This window comes from Rhinopithecus roxellana, chromosome 20 (assembly GCF_007565055.1).
Source record: "Rhinopithecus roxellana isolate Shanxi Qingling chromosome 20, ASM756505v1, whole genome shotgun sequence".
Classification (NCBI taxonomy): domain Eukaryota; kingdom Metazoa; phylum Chordata; class Mammalia; order Primates; family Cercopithecidae; genus Rhinopithecus; species Rhinopithecus roxellana.
In genome coordinates this window covers 45797650-45817960 of record NC_044568.1, presented here as the reverse complement: position 1 = coordinate 45817960, position 20311 = coordinate 45797650, and the positions used below count along the sequence as shown (strand labels likewise).

General features: G+C 42.6%; 1 pseudogene; it reads left to right on the top strand.

The window, feature by feature from the left end:
• The first annotated feature begins 908 nt into the window (after positions 1 to 908).
• Positions 909 to 14289, top strand: LOC104682103 (annotated as a pseudogene).
• The last annotated feature ends 6022 nt before the right edge of the window (positions 14290 to 20311 follow it).

The window sequence follows — 20311 nt, the reverse complement described above, 5'->3', positions numbered from 1 at the left end:
TTATTTAAATTTAACGTAATTATTTAACTACTTACATGACAGCTTGTTTTAAAATCATTCAACTAATCATTTGTGCTTATTTATTAAATTTTTCTAATTTTAAAAGAAATAGGCATCTTACGCTGGATTACTTGTTGAGAATGTTGAGAAAAATGTCAGATTATTAAATTTTTAATAATTGAATTCAATTTTTAGTAATGCCCAGGCGCGGTGGTTCACGCCTGTAATCCCAGCACTTTGGAAGGCCGAGGCGGGCGAGTCACGAGGTCAGGAGTTCGAGATCAGCCTGGCCAACATGGTGAAACCCTATCTCTACTAAAAATACAAAAATGAGCTGGACATGGTGGCGGGTGCCACCACCTCCAGCTACTCTGGAGGCTGAGGCGGGAGAATCGCTTGAACCCGGGAGGTAGAGGTTGCAGCAAGCTGAGATCACACCATTGCACTCCAGCCTGGGCAACAGGACGAGACTCTGTCTCAAAAAATAAAAAATAAAAAAAATTACTGTTTGAGGCATATGTAATTCACATTTTGTTGAAAATAAGAGAAACCTTGGCAATTTCATATGCTTCAACTTAATCATGTTATCTGACTGTAAACTAACATATTGGACCATCTTGTTTAGTTCTAGGGCTCATCTACAGAAAGTAATATCATATTCTAGCATTGGGGCTATCGTGAAGTATATGCTTAAAACTTGCTCATTATGGTAGGGTTGACTTTGGGAGGTTATGTGAAGAAGTCATATAACCTCATGAAGAGTCAGAAAGGTGACGTGAAAAATCACCTTAAGAAGACTGAATATGTATCAACCCTGTAAAATGTTAATGTAACCCGATTTAATATATTAGCAGCCTCAAATAAGGAAAGTGTCAATCAAAAAGAGACAGGCAGGAGATTGTGCAGCCATGGAGATGAGAGAAAGGAGAAGGACCTTTGGGATACTCAGGTTAGTACTGTCCATCTAGAAACAAAATTTCGACCAAGAGAATTTTTCTGTATCTTTGAGATATAATTTACATATGATAAAACCTTCAGTGTTAAATTAAATGAATTTTGGCAATTATGTACAACCATGAAATCCAAAATATAGTATATTTTCTTCACCTCAGAAAATTCCAAGCCCTTTCTAATCAAAACCAACCCCCTTCCAGGCAATCACTTTCTGGTATTTTTCACTTTGAATAATGTAGCCTATTCTAGAACTTGGTATAAGTGGAATCATCTGTATATATCCCTTTCTGTAAGGCTTCTCTTGCTAAATATAATGTTTTTGAGATTCATCCATGTTTTTGGGCATATCAGTAGCTTTTAAAAAATACTGCTGAGTAGTATTTTATTGTATGAATATACTACAATTTGTTTATCCATTCTCCTGCTTAGGATTAACCAGCATATACCTTTTATTCTGATAAAGCATATATATAACATAAAAGTTACAATTTTAACCACTTTTAAGTGTGTGTCATTTTCACTGGCATTAAGCACATTTATAATTTGTGCACCTATCACCTATCCAGAACTTTTGATCATTCCAAACAGAAGCTCTGTAGTTATAAAATGGTAATTCCCCATTCTTTCCCCAGCCCCTACGCCCCTGGTAACCCCCATACAACTTTATGTCCCTATGAATTTGACAATTCTAGGCACCTCATATAAATGAAATCATACAGTATTTGTCTTTCAAAGGCTGGGTTATTTTATTTAGCATAATGTTCTCAAAGTTCATCCATGTTGTAGCATGTGTCAGAATTTCATTCTTTTTTAGCGCTGAATAATATTCCATTATATGTATATACCATCTTTTATTTATTTGTTCATTTAACGATAGACACTTGCACTGTTTTTCACCTTTTGGCTACTGTGAATGCTGCTGCTATGAACAATGGTACACAAATATCTGTTTGAGTCCCTGCTTTCAATTCTCTTGGGTATATACCCAGAAATTGAATTGTTGAATCATGTGGTAATTCTATGTTTAATTTTTTGAGAAGCTGCCATACTGTTTTCTATAGTGGCCGCACCTTTTACATCCTCACTAGCAATGCACAAGTGTTCCAATTTCTCCACGTCTTTGCCAACACTTGTTATTTTCAGGTTTTAATTTTTTAAAATAACAGTTATCCTAATGGATGTGAAGTGGTATCTCATTGTGGGTTTGATTTGCATTTTCCTTAACAGCTAATGATGTTGAACATCTTTTCATGTGCTTCTTGGGCATTTCTATATATTTGGAGAAATATCTATTCAAGTTTTTTGCCTGGTTTTGAATTGGGCTACTTTTGTTGTTGCTGTTGTTGAGTTGTAGGAGGCCTTTATACATTCCGGATATTAACCCCTTACCAGATATATGTTTTACTAATATTATCTCCCATCCCATGGATTCTTTTTTCACTCTCTTGATCATATCCTTTGATGCACAAAAGTTTTTACTTTTAATGAATTCCAATTTATCATTTTTTTCTTTTGTTGCCTGCACTGTTGGCATCATATCCAAGAAACTATTACCCAATCTAATGTCATAAAGATTTTCCCCAATGTTTTCTTTTAGGAGTTTTATAGTTTTAGCTCTTCCATTTAGGTCTTTGATTCATTATGAGGTTTTATATCCTTTTTGTATATGATCTGGCATAAGGGCCCACCTTCATTCTTTTACGTGTAGATATCCGGTTTTCCCAGCATCATTTGTTGAAAGCATCATCATTTCTCCACTGAGTGGTCTAAGCTCTCTTTTTAATAGGTAACTGACCATATATATGATGATTTATTTCTGGACCCTTCCATCCATTGGTCTATATGTCAGTTCTCATTCTAGTACCAAACTGTTCTGATTACTGTAGCTTTGTAGTAAGTTTTGAAGTCAGGAACGGTGCATCCTCCAAATTTTGTTCCTTTTTCTTTTTCAAAATTATTTTGATTATTCAGAGTCCTTTGAGAGTCCATAAGAGTTTAAAGATGGGTTTTTCCATGTCTTCAAAAAAGCACTATTAGGGAGAGGGCAAATAACTGCGGGTATCTGGGAACACTGATGCTCACACCACGTCGAGGCACAAGCTGGCACAACCCCAGCACATCAACTAGGAGGAGGACCAGGGTGAGCAGCAGCCGCAGCAGCTGACCCTAGCGTTTGCAGATGTGGCCCCAGTGGCACTGGTGGCCTGGGAGCCAGGGCTGCTGTAACAAACAACCACAAATGCGATGGCTTGAAACAACAGAAATTTATTCTCTCACCGTTCTGGAGGCCAGACATCCAAACTTTAGGTGCTCCAGCGAACCACCCAGGGAATCACGATAAAGTGGCTCCGTTGGGAGGAAACACACAAATGCGAGAAATGTTGTGCAGAGTTCTTTAGCATCTTTGAGTTCTTAGAACATAAGAAAAATTACACTAAAAATCCACCAGTTGTGTTGTCATCATGAATGATAGCGAGGGGCCAGTGCCTTCAGGAGACTTCTCTGGAGCTGTGCTGAGCCACCAGCCACTTTGTTCAAACAGTAAGGATGGTCACAGGGAGAATGGTGGCCATAGGGAACATGAAGAAGGAGCTGGGTGTGGAGTTTGTGGTGTACCTAAAAACCAGAGATGGCCTGCCACCCACACCCCAGGAGATAAGCTATTTACTCAAAGGCAAAGTGGCCAACACTATGTGAGCCTGCAGGCACTACTGGGCACCAAAGTGGTAATAAATCAGTGGAGCTAAGATGCACTGCCAGCCTCTGTGCCCAGTATCGACAGCATCCCGTGGGTCCTTGAGAAGATCCTGTGCCACAGCAGCTATGGTAGATTCGGCTCACCAATCAGATCCACATCCAGGTGGATAAGTGGGCCTTGCACGCCTTGCACTCAAATGGGGAAGGGGTCAACATCCTGAAGACCTTGTGCAGTCACCTGTCCCAGCAGGTTTCTGCAGCTGTGGCTTTGCTCAGCCTGAAAGCTGGAAGCCAAGGTCTATCTCTGGACACCTTGAAACAAGCCATACTAACTCACACCAACATCCTTTTCACCACCAGTTCTCCATCCCCAGGGCTGATGCCCTTTGCTGTGAAGCTGGATAGGACCAGGGTGCTTCAAATGTAATGTTCCACCTCTTGAGTGCTTTGCTTCTTAAGGCCCCGGGCTTGGTGCACTTCCAAAGTCCTTTCTCCACTGGGGCACTAGACCCATCCAAGAAAGGGAAGGGGAAGCCACTGAACCTCAGTGGATGTCAAACCCGAAGACGAGGTGATCCTCTACAAGGACAAGTGTAAGTATTGTAGGGTTTTTTGAGATTGATAGCTCCTTGCAGATCCACCTCCACTTTCACATGGGAAGAGAGACCCTTTGTGTGCTCTGTCTGTGATAACTGCTTCACCACCAAGGGCATCCTCAAGATGCACGTTCACCAACATCCTCAGGTGAAGGCAAACCCTCAGCTGTTTGCTGAGCTCTAGGACAAAACGGTGGTAGGCAATCACATCCCCTATGCATTCTTTGTGTATCAATAGATGAACTGAGTCTCTCTTTAGGCACAAAACCTGTTCTTGTAATCCCCTCTGTGGGGCTACTTCAAAAGCTCTCTTTGGGGCCTAACCCCAAGGACCTCACAGGTGACCCATTGCCCAGTGACCTGTAGCCCACACTTCCTGGCATGGGGCCAAACCATAATTCCTCAAGGGTTGGTGGCTTCCAAGAAAGTGGGACCCCTGAACCAGGATCAGAGACTCTGAAATTGCAGCAGCTGGTGGAGTACATCGACATGACCACCACTGACCTCAACAAATACCTCATTTGCCACCAAGTATTAAGCTGCTAAAGCTCCCTCTAAATGCACTGCTGCATCCACACTCCGGAGACACCATTCCAGTGTAAGATCTGCTAAAGCTCCCTCTAAATGCATTGCTGCATCCACACTCCGGAGACACCATTCCAGTGTAAGATCTGTGGCTGAGCTTTTTCTACCAAAGGCATCCCTTAAGATACACTGGGGTTCACCAACCCAACACATCCATAAAGGCGCATCATCTGTGCCTTTTCTATCAGAAGAAGTTCACCAGTGCTGTGATGTTGTAGCAGCATATTCAGATGGACATGGACAGTCAGATTCCCAACCTTCCCCTGCCAGAGAATTCCTGTGACTTTATGGGTCCTGAACCAATGACGGCAGAGGAGAATGGCAGCACCAGTGCCATGTGCCATAATGATGTTTTTGAAAGCACCAGTGTAGATGAAGTCAGCTCCCAGGAGGCCTCTAGTAGCTCCTCAAAGGTCCCTGTGCCTCCTCCCAGCATGCAGTAGGCATCACCTACACTAGGGTTCACCATGATGGCTTCTTCAGATGCCCTGGGAAACGTGGGTCCTGCCCCTTTTGGCCTGCAGCACCAGAGCAGCAGAGAAAACAGTTCCATGAAGAGAAACAGCTTGACCAATGACTGGTCCTCACCGATGGGAGACAGGGAGTATCGGAGCTGAAGTCCAGACATCATGGAAACCACAGCCTTCCAGGTACTCTCCCCAGCCAATGGCCAAGTGGGAAGGATCAGTCAGTCTCCTGATGCCAGAGACAAAGCAGAAAGCTCTGAAAACAGCCTGATTAAGATAGAAGATTGGGCCGGGCGCGGTGGCTCACGCCTGTAATCCCAGCACTTTGGGAGGCCGAGACGGGCGGATCACAAGGTCAGGAGATCGAGACCATGGTGAAACCCCGTCTCTACTAAAAATACAAAAAATTAGCCGGGCGCGGTGGCGGGCACCTGTAGTCCCAGCTACTCAGGAGGCTGAGGCAGGAGAATGGCGTAAACCCGGGAGGCGGAGCTTGCAGTGAGCTGAGATCCGGCCACTGCACTCCAGCCTGGGCGACAGAGCGAGACTCCGTCTCAAAAAAAAAAAAAAAAAAGATAGAAGATTGGAGCCATCTCCCTTCATGTTGATCCGAGCTCAGCCAATCTATGTCAAAGTTGAAGTCCCTGGCACATTTGTTGAACCCTCCACATTGTCCCTGGGGATGACCCCTTTGTCAGCGGCCTAACCATGCCAACAGGCCAAGCAACACAGCTGCACATGGTGTGGGAAGAACTTCTCACCCATTAGCCTTCTTCAGATTCATGAGCAGACTCACACTGGAGAGAAACCTTTTGCATGCAACATTTGTGGATGAGCTTTTACCACCAAATGCAACTGGAAGGTCCACTATATGACTCAGCACGCCATGGTAAGAAGCTGGCTATTAAGAACACCATAGCTCTGTTAGGTACAGATGGAAAGAGTCTCAAATATTTCCCAGGGAAATCCTGTCCACTTCAGTGAACTTGGGCCCTGTTATGTGGAACCAGGACACCAGCACACTCAATGGTGGTATAGCCATGAAGACCAATGAGATCTCTGATCCAGAGTGGCAGTGTTCCTATCCTCCTGGTTTTCTTGGGAATCAACTTCAATATAAATAACGCCACTGTCTCCAACGTGGATGGCTTCCATTTGGGTGTCAGTGCAGATATGGCAAAAACAGGTGCTACTGGGAGCATTCCCAAACACCAGTTTCCTCACTTCCTGGAAGAAGACGAGATTGTGGTCAGCCAAACTCAAGGAGAACTTGCATGGAAAGAGAAATGCAAACAGAATGAAATCTCTAGAATCTGCTCTTTTTAATAAGAACTCATCTCCTAGCCAGATGCGGTGGCTCAAGCCTATAATTGCAGCACTTTGGGAGACTGAGGCAGGCAGATCACAAGGTCAAGAGATCAAGACCATCCTGGCCAACATGGTGAAATGCTGTCTCTACTAAAAATACAAAAATTAGCTGGGTGTGGTGGTGAGTGCCTGTAATACCAGCTACTTGGGAGGCTGAGGCAGGAGAATCATTTGAACCCGGGAGATGGATGCTGCAGTGAGCCGAGATCATGCCACTGCACTCCGACCTGGTGATAGAGCGAGACTCCGTCTTAAAAAGAAAAGGAAAAAAAAAAAAAAAAAAGAACTCATCTCCTCCTGTTTTCTTTTTCTTACTGGTATGCAAATGATGTTTACAAGGGTTATGACCACAATCTCAGGCAAGTCCTACAATCATGATTGTTGCTATGCTGCTTTGCAAAAAGTGAACAAAAAAAAAAAACACACCCAAACAAGTACAGACTAAAATTCTTTTTTAAATTTTGGAAAGAAGTGGGTCTTGCAAAGTAGCTTTGTTACTTGTGACAAACTGTATACATAGAATCTTTGTACAACCTAGACTGACTTTTTCCAAAGACTGTTATCTATTTCAGGGTAGAACTGTTGGACCTTACTGAACCACAGTGGAAAAGACGACTAACTACTTAGCCTGTTGAAAAGAGGGGTACTGGATACTCCATAGTAACTGATGTGGGTAAAAGGACAACGCCCTTCATCTATTTAGGTACCTGTTTTATATGTCCGCAACCCTGTCTCCATCTGTTTGTTTGTTTGTTTGAATGTACTTAAAAAACAACAGAAAAACCTAAGGCTGTGGAATTATAAAATTGCTTCAGCCTTACAACCTTAAGTGGGATGCCCTCATATCGACTTATATTAGTCCTTAGGGAGTCAATGTCTGTGTTGCTGCTTATTTAGATACAGCTCAGTTGGCCTGAGAGTGCCCGTGTCCTGTCCACATCTCTCAGATGCCTTTGTCTTCCTGAACCTCAGAAGAGGTGGGCACTTGAGTGGGGGAAGCTCAGCTGACTTAATTTAGCTTGCCAGTGGCTACTCTATTGGAGAACTAGGTTTTCATTCTTAAGAAGAAACTTACGGAAGGGCATTTTCTATTACAAACTCACATACTGATTTTTTTGTTTAATTTCCTTGGTGTGACTTACGCCAAGTAATTATGAAGATTTTTTTCCTTGAATATTTCATGAAGGCTACAAAGTTGGGACAGACAAGTCCTGGGTGTGAAAGCTTTAATTTATCTACCTCATTTATTTTTCATTTTTTTTGTAGCCATAGTGTTTGTTTTCCTATTTTAAGACCACTGAAGAATTCCCAGGCCCTGTCATAAACCTGAAAGTTGATGTTTTGGTGGGAAAAATTGGACGTTCAAGATGTTTTTGTGACTCCTTTTTTTTGTAATCTTTTGTACATGTAACAATATTGAGTAAATGAAACATTGCTGTAGACTGGGTGTGGTGGCTCACATATGTAATCCCAGTGCTTTGGGAGACTGAAGCGGGAGGATCACTTGAGCCCAGGAGTTCAAGACCAGCCTGGGCATCATGGTGAGACCTTGTTTCTACAAATAATAAAAAATTAGGTGGGAGTGGTGTGCATCTATGGCCCCGGCGACTCAGGAGGCTGAGGTGGAAGGATCACTAGAGCCTGGGAAGTCGAGGCTGCAGTGAGCCATGATTGCACCACTGCACTCCAGCCTGGGCAGCAGAGTAAGACTCTGTCTCCATGAAACAAAACAAAACAAAACAAAACAAAACAAACAAAACAAAACAAGACAAAGCAAATCAAAGCAAAGAAACATTGCTCTAATGATTTAATGAGAAAGGAGAATGATAGATTCTAACCCCTGGGAGGGAAGTCTTTTCCCTTTCTGTGGAAGGCCCTGATTGAAGTATGGATCCAAGACTGTTGGCCAAAATCTTGTCTGTCAGTTATTGCACCTGACTTGAGGATTCCTCACCACTTTTTCTTTTCTTTTTTTTTTTTTTTTTGCCAAGTTGTACTTTCCTTCTGGAATTGTAAATGAGCACAGTGATAGTACCTATTTATGCTGTGAAAGTGGATACTGTTACAGAGAACACACCAAGGTATTCTCACTATTGAGCTAATAATGCCCTTGTGAATATATGATCTACAGAGAAACCCCTATAGTTGTACCTGCTGATGCTGTCTGTCTGTTGGAAAATAAATTTTGAATGTTTATTCCCTTCCCCGAAAAATACTTCTAGGATTTTTGTAAGGATTGCATTGAATCTGTAGATTGCTTTGGGTAGTACTGTCACCTTAACAGTATTTAACTCTTCCAATCCATGAACATAGGATTTCTTTGCACTTATTTATGTCTTCTTTAATTTCTTTTGGCAGTGTTTTGTAATTTTCAGCATAGAAGTCTCTCTACTCTTTGGTTAAGTTTATTCCTGAACATTTATTCTTTTTTGATGCTATTTTAAGTGGAACTGCTTTCTTAATTTCATTTTTAGATTGTTCATTGCTAGTGTATAGAGATGCAAACTGATTTTCATGTTTTGATTGGATATCTCACAACTTTGCTGAATTTATTTATTAGCTTCAATTTTTGTGTGTGGAATATTTAGGGTTTTCTACATACGAGATCATGTTATATGTGAACAGTTACTTCTTCTTTTCCAATTTGGATGCCTTTTATTTTGCTTTCCTAATTGCTCTGGCTAGAACTTCCAATACTATGTTGAATAAAAATGGTGAAATCTGGCATCCTTGTCTGTTTCTAACCTTAGGGGAAAAGCTGTCAGTCTTTCACTATTAAGTGTGCTGTTGCCCATTGGTTTTTTATATATGACCTTTATCACATTGAAGTGCCCAGTGGATTTTGTATTGGCAAGACCATCACTAATATGGAGTTGGATTCAGAAATTTACAGCCAATGCTGTTTGAGTATTTTGTTTCCATTGACACAATAAATGTTCCTGAAGGTTGGAACATGTTTACTGATTATATGTGAGATGATTTTATGAGGCACAATAAAATAGTATCAAAAAACATTGGGTCTCATTTTCCCATTAGCCGAATTTAATTTCTCACACGAAATTCTTTTTTTAACCTCTCTGATTATATCAATAAGAAGTCTTAGTCTGATGATTCTACATCTTTAACACTTCTCTAACACTAGGTAACTTTTCACAACGAGAGAGTAAATTTCGGTTGTAATACCTTTAGCAAACCACAGTATCTCATTAGATTTTAATGGTGTTGTCTTATTTTATTTGCATTTATTTTTCCTTTTATTTCTGACAAATGATGTAGATTTTTCACTTATTTATAGCTGCAAAATAATTAGAGTAGAAATGTAAAGCTTTATTTTAAAAATTCAGTATTTTAAATATTTAAGTAATATACAAGAGAGCTGGCCTTTATAAAGCTATGCAAATGCATCCATTTGACTAAGGGGTAACGTGCTAATACCAGGAAGGAGATATAAACAACTTACTTTCTCATCAAATGAATGGCGCTTTGCATGGGGAATACAGATATGCAAGGTTCAATTAAATCGATGTGAAATTTGATGATGCCCTACTTTCCCTAAACCCAGGGAGGAAGAAAGAGGAAGGTCCTGGAGTAAAAAGCTATGATTTTTTGACCTTCAGACCAACAGTTCCTACAACCCCTAAGGAAACTTGTGTTACGCGTATCCAGGGTTGAAGGTCAGCATTTCTATCAGTGTGCCTCAGCACAGCAACAGCAGTGACGTGGACTAAGTGGGCATCTTATTATGTCCAGCTAACCTGGAGTGTTGGCCACATCTGAGCATAACCCAAACTTCAGTGGTGGCCGAGGTTTCCAGAGAGAGGCTTCCCAGGCACATAAAAACACTGATCCTTAAAATTTTATCATTCTGAAATGCAAGCGCTTTCTTACATTTTAACAAATAATTTGTATCTCCTCTTAATTGCCATATGATTTTTTAAAAGTTGCAAAGACAATTTTACGTTTAAGGGAGACCTACAGGCTTCAACTCTATGAGGAAGTATCTGGTTACAAAGGAAAAAAAAAAAAAGAAAAACTTCTCCATATAAAGATGTATTTGTTTGGGGGCTTTAAGCCCCTCCCCACAAAGGACTGGTCCAGGAGCCCCTTAATGAGATAGTAAATAATAGTAGCAGTGAATACAGCAAACAGTCATGTAGGTGGCACCTGAATGACCAAAGTTTAAAAAATACGAAGCAGGACCATCTGTTACTATGAGATGAATGCATCAGTCCATCTTATCTTGATGCTGCTGAACATTTGATGCATCTAACTCCTCTAGCTCAGAGTATCTAATCATCAGATGACCTTTGAATATTACTTGGCTGTTGACAGGGAGAGAAAATACTGGTCACATGGAGTTAGAGAAATCCAATCTGTGTGATAATGATTTTGCATTGAAAACAATTCAATTAACTTTTTGGTTTTAAACATTAATCTTGAGAACTTGGGTAATGTGAATCTGCAACTGAAAACGGATCCATTGTGAGCGTGCTGGCAAAATTGAGGATTCAATTTGCAGAGCTGAGGCTTGTATGTGGGACTGCAGGATAAGCACTCAGGTAATTACTGGCTTTACCCAGACCTTCATGAGCACTGGCTGGGAGTGAGATGTATCCAGACGGGGGAATCTCTGAGGGACCAGCTGGATCCTGGTCCAATGTAGAAAGCCATTTATGCCATTCAATGCATTTTTGTTTGTTTGTTTTTGTTTTTGAGACAGAGCCTTGCTCTGTGGTCCAGGCAGGAGTGCAGTGGCACGATCTCGGCTCGGTGCAACCTCTATCTCTTGGGTTCAAGCCATTCTCTTGCTTCAGCCTCTCAGGTAGCTGGGATTACAGGCGTGCGCCACCATGCCTGGCTATTTTTTTGTGTTTTGGTAGAGATGGGGTTTCACCATGTTAGTCAGGCTGGTCTCAAACTCCTGGCCTCAAGCAATCTGCCTGCCCCGGCCTCCTAAAATGCTGGGATTACAGGCACGATCCACTGTGCCCGGTCCATTCAATCCATTTTTCAAGTAGCTGCTAATGTCTCCTAATCCTGCCTCCCCAAAATAACAAATAATAAACTCACTATACAAAATTCTGGGCTGGGCCTGGTGGCTCAGGCCTGTAATCCCAGCACTTTGAGAGGACAAGATGGGTGGATCACCTGAGGTCAGGAGTTCGATACCAGCTTGGCTAACATGGTGAAACTCTGTCTCTACTAAAAATACACAAAAATTTAGCTATGCCTGGTGGCACACACCTGTAATCCCAGCTACTCAGGAGGCTGAGGCAGGATAATTGCTGGAACCTGGGAGGCAGAGGTTGCAGTGAACCAAGATTGCGCCACTGCACACCAGCCTGGGTGACAGTGAGACTCCGTCTCAAAAAAAAAAAAAAAAAAAAAAAAAAAATTCTGATGTATTTAATGGTTCAGGATAGTTACATGATTTGGAGAAGCTAAGACAGAGTGATCAATTCCACTTGGGTGGAAATTTATCTGGTTTTCTTCAATTCTAGGTACATTTCTCTATTTACCATATTAGTGGGGTTACAAGTGAACAACCTTCAAGATTTTTTCCCCTTCCCTTTCCTCCCCTCTTCTCTCCTCCGCTCCCCATCTTTCGTCTCCTCTCCCTTCCCTTTCTCACCTTCTCTCTCCTTCCTTCCCTTCCCTCCTCTTTCTTCCATCCTTTCCTTTCTTCTTCTCTCTATCTTTTCTCTCCCTCCACAAATGAATATCTGCTTTGTATTAGATCCTGTGCTAGTGGCAAAGGATAAACAATGCAGATAGCCACTAATTTCTTAGACCGTACAACCTAGTGAGGGGTGAGGAGGGAGATACAGATGAGTAGTAGTACTGATTATTGCTAATGTTTATTGAGCAAGTTCTGTGTGCCAGGTACTATTCCAAGAGTTTTATATGTTTTGATTCATCTAGCCCTTACAACACCCCATGAGAAAGGTACTAGTCTTATTTAGTTTACAAAGAAACTGAAGCACAGAGAGGTTAAGTAACTTACCTGAGGTCACACAGCTAGGAAATAGATGCTCTTGGACCGGAACTCTAGCAGTCTGGTTCTTGAATCCACACTCTTAAACCCTAACCATATACAGTATGAAAAGGACCAGAAGAGGAGAAATGCAGGGTTTTGTGGGATCTTGGAAGACAAGCACTTTTGTGGGTGCCTTTTGGGGTGATGTGGTGCTATTGAGGATGATGACAACGTGATTGGAGGAAAGAGTGCCAGAAGTCACAGGCAAAAGAAACAAGAACTTACTGGACAAGAGAAAACCTTGTAGGATGGAGGCTTCCAAGTCCTCATGAAGATTAAGTGCTTACTCAGCTACTGATAATACTCCCTGAGAGGAGAGAGGTTCCCATCTGATCCTTAGAGAAGCTTCCTGTGGCTATCATCATGGGCATCCTGGCCCCTCCTGATGGTTTGAGAGATGCTGCCCCTTTGTTTGACTTTCTACCAAAGGCAAGTGCCAGCTGACACCCAGCACATTCTTGTGTTTTTACAGTAGGGCTAGGTGAATTGAAGGACAGTTTCCTTGGAGCGATCCCCACTCCTGCACCCCAGCAGAACCAAGCCTCATGCTGTGTGAGGAACCTTCCTGCAACCTCTAATGCAACCTTCCTGCCTGGTGGGGAGGTAGGAGGAGGTGTCTAGAGGACGTGATCTCTGAAGGGTGATGTATTAGTCTGTTCTCACGCTGCTATAAAGATATTACCCAAGACTGGGTAACTTATAAACAAAGGAGGTTTAATTGACTCACAGTTCCACATGGCTGGGGAAGCCTCAGGAAACTTACAATCATGGTGGAAGGGGAAGCAGGCACCTTCTTCACAAGCCAGCAGGAGAGAGTGTGAGCACGTAGGAAAAAAACTACTGTTTATGAAACCAACAGATCTCATGAGAATTCACTCACTATCCCAAGAACAGCATGGGGAAAACCACCCCCATAATCCAATCACTTCCATTCCTCAACACGTGGAGATTGCAGGTCCCTCCCTTGACACTTGGGGATTAAAATTTGAGATGAGATTTGGGTGTGGACACAGAGTGAAACCATATCAGGTGAGTAGGAGTTTATATGTGACAGCAGTGGCAGGGAAGGGAAGAGAAAGTGGGGACCATCCGGACTACTGCAAGTCGTTGAGCAGGGATGACAGTGAAATGAAGCCGAGAAGCAAGACATGAGGCTTGAGGGATAGTCGGAGGCCAGGTGTGCAGGGCCTTGCAAGCACGACCCTGAGTTTGGCCTCTCTCCTAGGAGCAGTAGACCATTCTGCACACTCTTAGAAAGACCATACATGATTATTGTGACTCACAGTATTAAGCATTTCTTATATATCATGGACTGCACTAATGACATGCAATAGTTCACTTACTTGCCACAACAGCTAGTGGTATGAGTTCTATTATTTACCCCATTTTATAGATGAAGAAATTACCCCATTTTATAGATGAAGAATTTATAGATGAAGAAATTAAGAAACTTGCTCAAGGCCACTCATCTAGCAAGTGGTGAAGCTCTGTTTGAACCTGGAGATTCTGAATCCAGGATCTGCACATCTACGCCTTATGCGACGTGTCCAAATTGGTCAGCGTCCACCAGGCTATCGGCAGTTAGAAGTCCCTCTCTTCCAATGAGCAGTTTTCTGCATGTTTGCCCAGGTCTCCCTTGTCTTCATCTTGAATGAACTGAGCAGCTGCAAATTCCATCCTTCAGAATTCAGTTTCAGAGCGCGTATGACTGAGCCGAGATGAATTCGAGCTTAATCTTGCATGCCTAACGAAGTTGCAGAGGCATTTCAGAAATTCTCCTGCTTCTATTAGTGAGATAGTGTGTGAGGCTTATTTCCACCGACAGGCAGTTTTATCATTATTTTTTAAGCAGGGACTTGTCTCAAATAGTTCAGGCGGTGTCAAAAGGAGAGATAACAAACCTCCTAGAATAAAACGTCAGTGTAAGAAAAAAGCTAAATGTCAGTTAGTCCAGCCCCCTCAATGCACAGGAAGGACAGGAATGGTTCCTGTGGCTCTTCCTCTGTACCCTTAGCCATCTGTGGGCAGAGGGCCCCTCTGGCTAACTAGGAAGGAGTATAGCATGGGAGATTGGGTTGGAGTTTTGGTGACAGGGGAATCTGAGTTTGAATTCTACTTCTGCCAAAGTTTTGCTAGTTGTAGGACCTTGGGCAAGGGACTTTACCTTCTTGGAATTCAGAATCCCTATCTGTAAAATGGGGTAGGAGAATTGCCTTGCCAGAGGAACTGTGAAGATTAAGTGCTTACTGCAATGCCTGATACAGAGCAGGCACTCAATAAATAGCAGTGTTCTATCCTCAAATGCAAGTGAGGAATAGGGAGTAAAACTCTCTGACCCTGGGGAGCTTATCATCCAGCAGGGAGACAGGACTGCAAACAAATTCACTCATTGCTGGAAAAGAGAAAGATACAAAGTGTTATGGGAACAGAGAGAAAGGAGAGTCTGAGTCTGCTTGAGAAGTGGCAGAAAGGTCTGAATAGGTAACATTTGTCTAAGGATTTGAAGGATGGGTAGTAGTTCACCATGCAGGTATCAGAAAAGATTTCCAAGTAAGGGAGGCAGGAAGACAATGATGATAACCAAAATTAGTGATAAAGAAGAAAAGCAGGAGTTGCAGACTTCTCAGCAGGTAGCTTAGCTGGTCGAGCACTGTCCACAGATGTGTTTTATTTGGCTAGTTAAAAAACTTAAATTTGAATGTATGTTCTTTCTATTTCCTTGCAAGCTCCATCATTCTTTTAACCTTATGCCTGACCTGGTTCACACCTTTCTGTTATCTGTCCAATGTCAGAGGCATTTGAGTTTCAAACCCCTAAGAACATAGTGGTGAAAAGCACTGTCTTTGGTAAAAAGAGACCTAGATTTGAGTTCCAACTTCTAAATATATTTATGTAAAACACATGATATCATGGTAGCATTTGTACCTATCCAGTGTGCATTATGGTAAGATGGAAAAGAAAGTACCTGGCTTTAAATTTTGCACCAAAAGGCTTTATGCTCTATGGCGGTTTTGGTGAATTCCAGGCTTTTAGGCTAATTTTTTGTCTCACTCCTAAATTCTCAACATGGCATGTGTGTTAGTTCAGGTCTTCTGAGAAGTAGATGCTGAGCTGGGATAAGAGGTGTACTATGGACCGAATGTTTACGTCCCTGCAAAATTCATGTGTTAAAACCCTAACCTCTTTCTAGGAAGTGGGGTTTTGGGGAGGTAATTAGGTCATAAAAATGGAACCCTTATGAATGGATGGGATTAGTGCTTTTTTTTATTTTTTTATTTTTTTATTTTTTTATTTTTTTTTTGAGACAGAGTCTTGCTCTGTCACCCATGCTGGAGTGCAGTGGTGTGATCTAGGCTCACTGCAAGCTCCGCCTCCTGGGTTCAGGCCATTCTCCTGTCTCAGCCTCCCAAGTAGCTGGGACTAAAGGCGCCCGCCACCATGCCTGGCTAATTTTTTGTATTTTTAGTAGAAAGGGGGTTTCACCATGTTAGCCAGGATGGTCTCGATCTCCTGACCTTGAGATCCGCCCACGTTGGCCTCCCAAAGTGCTGGGATTACAAGCGTGAGCCACTGCACCCAGCCAGTGCTCTTTTAAAAGGGATTTCAGAGAGCTCACTCATCCTCTTTCTTTCACATAAGGGTTCAACCAGGAAGAGGCTGGAAGCCTTCAGAACTGTGAGAAATAAATGGAGGTTGTTTAAGCCCCCCAGGGTAAGGTACTCTGTGATAGCAACCTGAAATAAGATGAGATATGAAAGGTTTATTTTAGGAAATGCCTGTGAAGAATAAAGAGGAGAGAGTAAAAGTGATCAGGGAGAGACTTCAACTGTGATCAGGTCTGACACCTGTGAAAGAAGAGAGGGAAGGATGGATTGGATAAGAAGAGCCTCAGATCATAGTGCAACTCTGGAGTCTCTACCAGACTAATGGGGACACCCAGAGCAGACACTGTCCATTAGAGAAATCCTGCAGCTGCAGGAATGGCTCTGATCCAGGATGCCCTTCACCCTCCCTTCTCCCAGTCCTCAGTCGTTGGCAAGGAACAGCCCAGCAGAAGCATGATCCAGCATGAATGCAGTCATAGATCTGACCAGGACATTTCCATGGTTGCTGCAGCAAGCTCAGTAAATCCTTGTTCAATATTATTAAATCATCATTGCAAGCTGTAGGCTCAATGTGCTGATGTTTCAGCACAGAAAGCATTCATCAGCACTGTTACAGCCTGAGCTGTGTCTCTCCAAAATTCATATGTTGAAGTCCAAACCCCTGGTTCTCAGAATGTGACTATGTTTAAAGATGGTCTTTAAAGAGGTAATTAAGATAAATTGAGACTACTAGGGTGGTGGGCCCCAACCCTTATAAGGATGGGTGTTCTTATAAGAAGAGAACATTTGGAGACAGACATGTACAGAGGAAGGACAATGGGAAGATAGAGGGAGAAGATGGCTATTTTCAAGTCAAGGAAAGAGGTCTGAGAAGAAGAACTGTGCTGTCACCTTGATCTTGGACTTGCAGCCTTCCAAACTGTAAGGAAATAAATTTCTGTTGTTTAAGCTACCCAGCCCATGAGTCTTTGATATGATGGCCTGAACAGATTGGATACAAACGTCTAGCTAGATCATGGTATCCACAGGAATATAGAGGTGGGCTGCTGCTCTTTAATACCAGGTTACTAATTTTACTAATAAAAAAAACCGTTTATCACCCATGGACCCTTTTTTGTATCCTAGGGTTTCCCTAACAAACTGCCACAAACTGCATAGATTCAAACAATAGAAATTTGGTTGGGTGTGGTGGCTCACGCCTGTTATCCCAGCACTTTGGGAGGCCAAGGTAGGCAGATCACGAGGTCAGGAGTTTGAGAGCAGCCTGGCCAACATGGTGAAACCCCATCTCTACTAAAAATACAAAAATTAGTCAGGCATGGTGGTGGGCACCTGTAATCTTAGCTACTCAGGAAGCTGAGGCAGGAGAATCACTTGAACCCAGGAGGTGGAGGTTGCAGTGAGCTCAGGTCGTGCCACTGCACTCCATCCTAGGCGACAGAGTGAGACTCTGTCTCAAAAAAAAAAAAAAAAAAAAAAAAAAGGAAAGAAAAGAAATTTATCCAACTCTGAGGTGTTGATGAGGTTTGTCCCTCCTGGAGATTCTGAGGGAGAAACTATCCCACCATCTTTTCTCACTTGTGATGTGGCCAGCAGTTCTTGGTATTTCTTGGCTTGTACACACATCACCCCAATATCTGCCTCTGCTGTCACATTCTCTCTTTCTTTGTGTGTTCTTTTCTGTCTCCTATAAGGACACTTTCATTGGATTTAGGGCCCACCCTAATTTAGTAGACTCTTATCTCGAGTTTTGTCCCATTACATTTGCAAGGACCCTATTTACAAATAAGCTTACATCCTGAGGTTCTGGGTAAACATGAATTTTTCTGTGGAGGACACTATTCAACTCTACACCATGTATTATCTCATTTAATTCCCCATCAACCTTATACAGTAAGTAGAACTAATACAGATGGGAAAATGTGAGGTTCAGAGAGGCTAAGTGACTTGCCCAAGTTCACCTATCTGCTATGCCATCAAGCCAGGATTTGAGTTGGGCACTTAGCTCCAGAATCTCCATGTTTAACCAATCTTTTACACTGTTTGATGAAGGACGGAATCCAAACAGGGTCACCCTCCACTCCTGCTCAAGAAACCACTGATCTTGATTTCTATCATCTTAGCTTAGTTTTGCCTCTACTAGAAGTTCATATAAATGGAACCAGATGATATGTAGTCTTGTGTCTGGGCTTCCTTTACTCGACGTAATGTTCTTCTGTTTGTCTGGCTTTTTTTTTTTTTTTTCCTTTTTTTTTGGGCAGAGTTTCGCTCTTGTTGCACAGGCTGGAATACAATGGCATGATCTTGGCTCACCTCAACCTCTGCCTCCCAGGTTGAAGCAATTCTCCTGCCTCAGTCTACTGAGTAGCTGGGATTGCAGGCATGCACCACCATGCCCGGCTAATTTTGTATTTTTAGTAGAGATGGGGTTTCTCCATACTTAACATAATGTTTTTAAGTGGAGGGTAGGAGGAGGGAAGGATCAGGAAAAATAACTAATGGGTGCTAGGCTTAATGCCTGAGTGATCTAATAATCTGTACAACAAATTCCCATGACACAAAGTTTACCTATGTAACAAACCCACACATGTACTCTTGAACTTAAAATGCGAGTTTAAAAAAAGATTCATTGGTATGGTTTGGCTCTGTGTCCCCACCCACATCTTACATTGACGTTTAATAATCCCCATGTGTCATGGGAGGGACCTGGTGGGAGGTAATTAGAATCATGAGGGTGGGTTTTTCCCATGCTCTTCTTGTGATAGTAAGTCTCATGAGATCTGATGGTTTTGTAAAGGGGAGTTTCCCTGTGCATGCGCTCTTGCCTGCTACCATGTAAAACGTGTCTTGCTTCCCCTTCGCCTTCCACCATGATTGTGCAGGCTAAGACCTGCTGGGCATCATTCCCAGGAAGTTAAGACATTCTTAATCACAGAATGCGATAGGAGGTCGGCACAAGATACGGGTCATAAAGACCTTGCTGATTAAACAGGTTGCAGTAAAGAAGCCGGCCAAAACCCACCAAGGCCAAGATGGCAACAATAGTGACCTCTGGTCATCCTCACTCCTGCATTCCCACCAGCTCCATGACAGTTTACAAATACCATCACAATGTCAGGAAGTTACCCTACATGGTCTAAAAAGGGGAGGCATGAATAAGCCACCCCTTGTTTAACATGTGATGGATAAATAACCATAAAAATGGACAACCTGCAGCCCTCAAGGGTGCTCTGCCTATGGAGATCCAAGAACCCTCTCTTGGGATCTGGATCAGGACCCTTTTCTGGTAACAATAGCTTACTGCAGCCTCCGCCTCCCAGCATCCTCCCACTATCAGAGGCATTAGAAACAGAACAACTCCATCTTAAATAGGAGCTGGGTAAAATGAGGCTGAAACCTACTGGGCTGCATTCCCAGAGGTTAAGGCATTCTAAGTCACAGGATGAGAAAGGAGATCACACAAGATACAGGTCTTAAAGACCCTGCTGATGAAACAGCTTGCAGTGAAGAAGCCGGTCAAAGTGCACCAAAACTGAGATGGTGATGAGAAAGATCTCTGGTCATCCTCACTGCTACACTTCCACCAGGGCATGACAGTTTACAAATGCCATGGTAATGTTAGGAAGTTACCCTATATGGTCTAAAAAGGGGAGGCATGAATAATTCACCCCTTGTTCATCATATCATCAAGAAATAACCACAAAAATGGGCACCCAGCAGCCCCTGGGGCTGCTCTGTCTGTGGAGTAGCCATTCTTTTTGTTTTTATTTTCCTGAGAAACTTGTTTTTGCTTTGCACTGTGGACTCGCCCTGGATTCTTTTTTGCATGAGATCCAAGAACTCTCTCTTAGGGTCTGGATTGGGACCCCTTTCCTGTAACACCACCACACTCTCTCAAGTAGCTGGGACCACAGGCGTGTGCCACCACACCTGGTTAATTTTTAATTTTTATGTAGAGATAAGGTCTGTGTTGCTCAGGCTTGTCTCGAACTCCGGGACTCA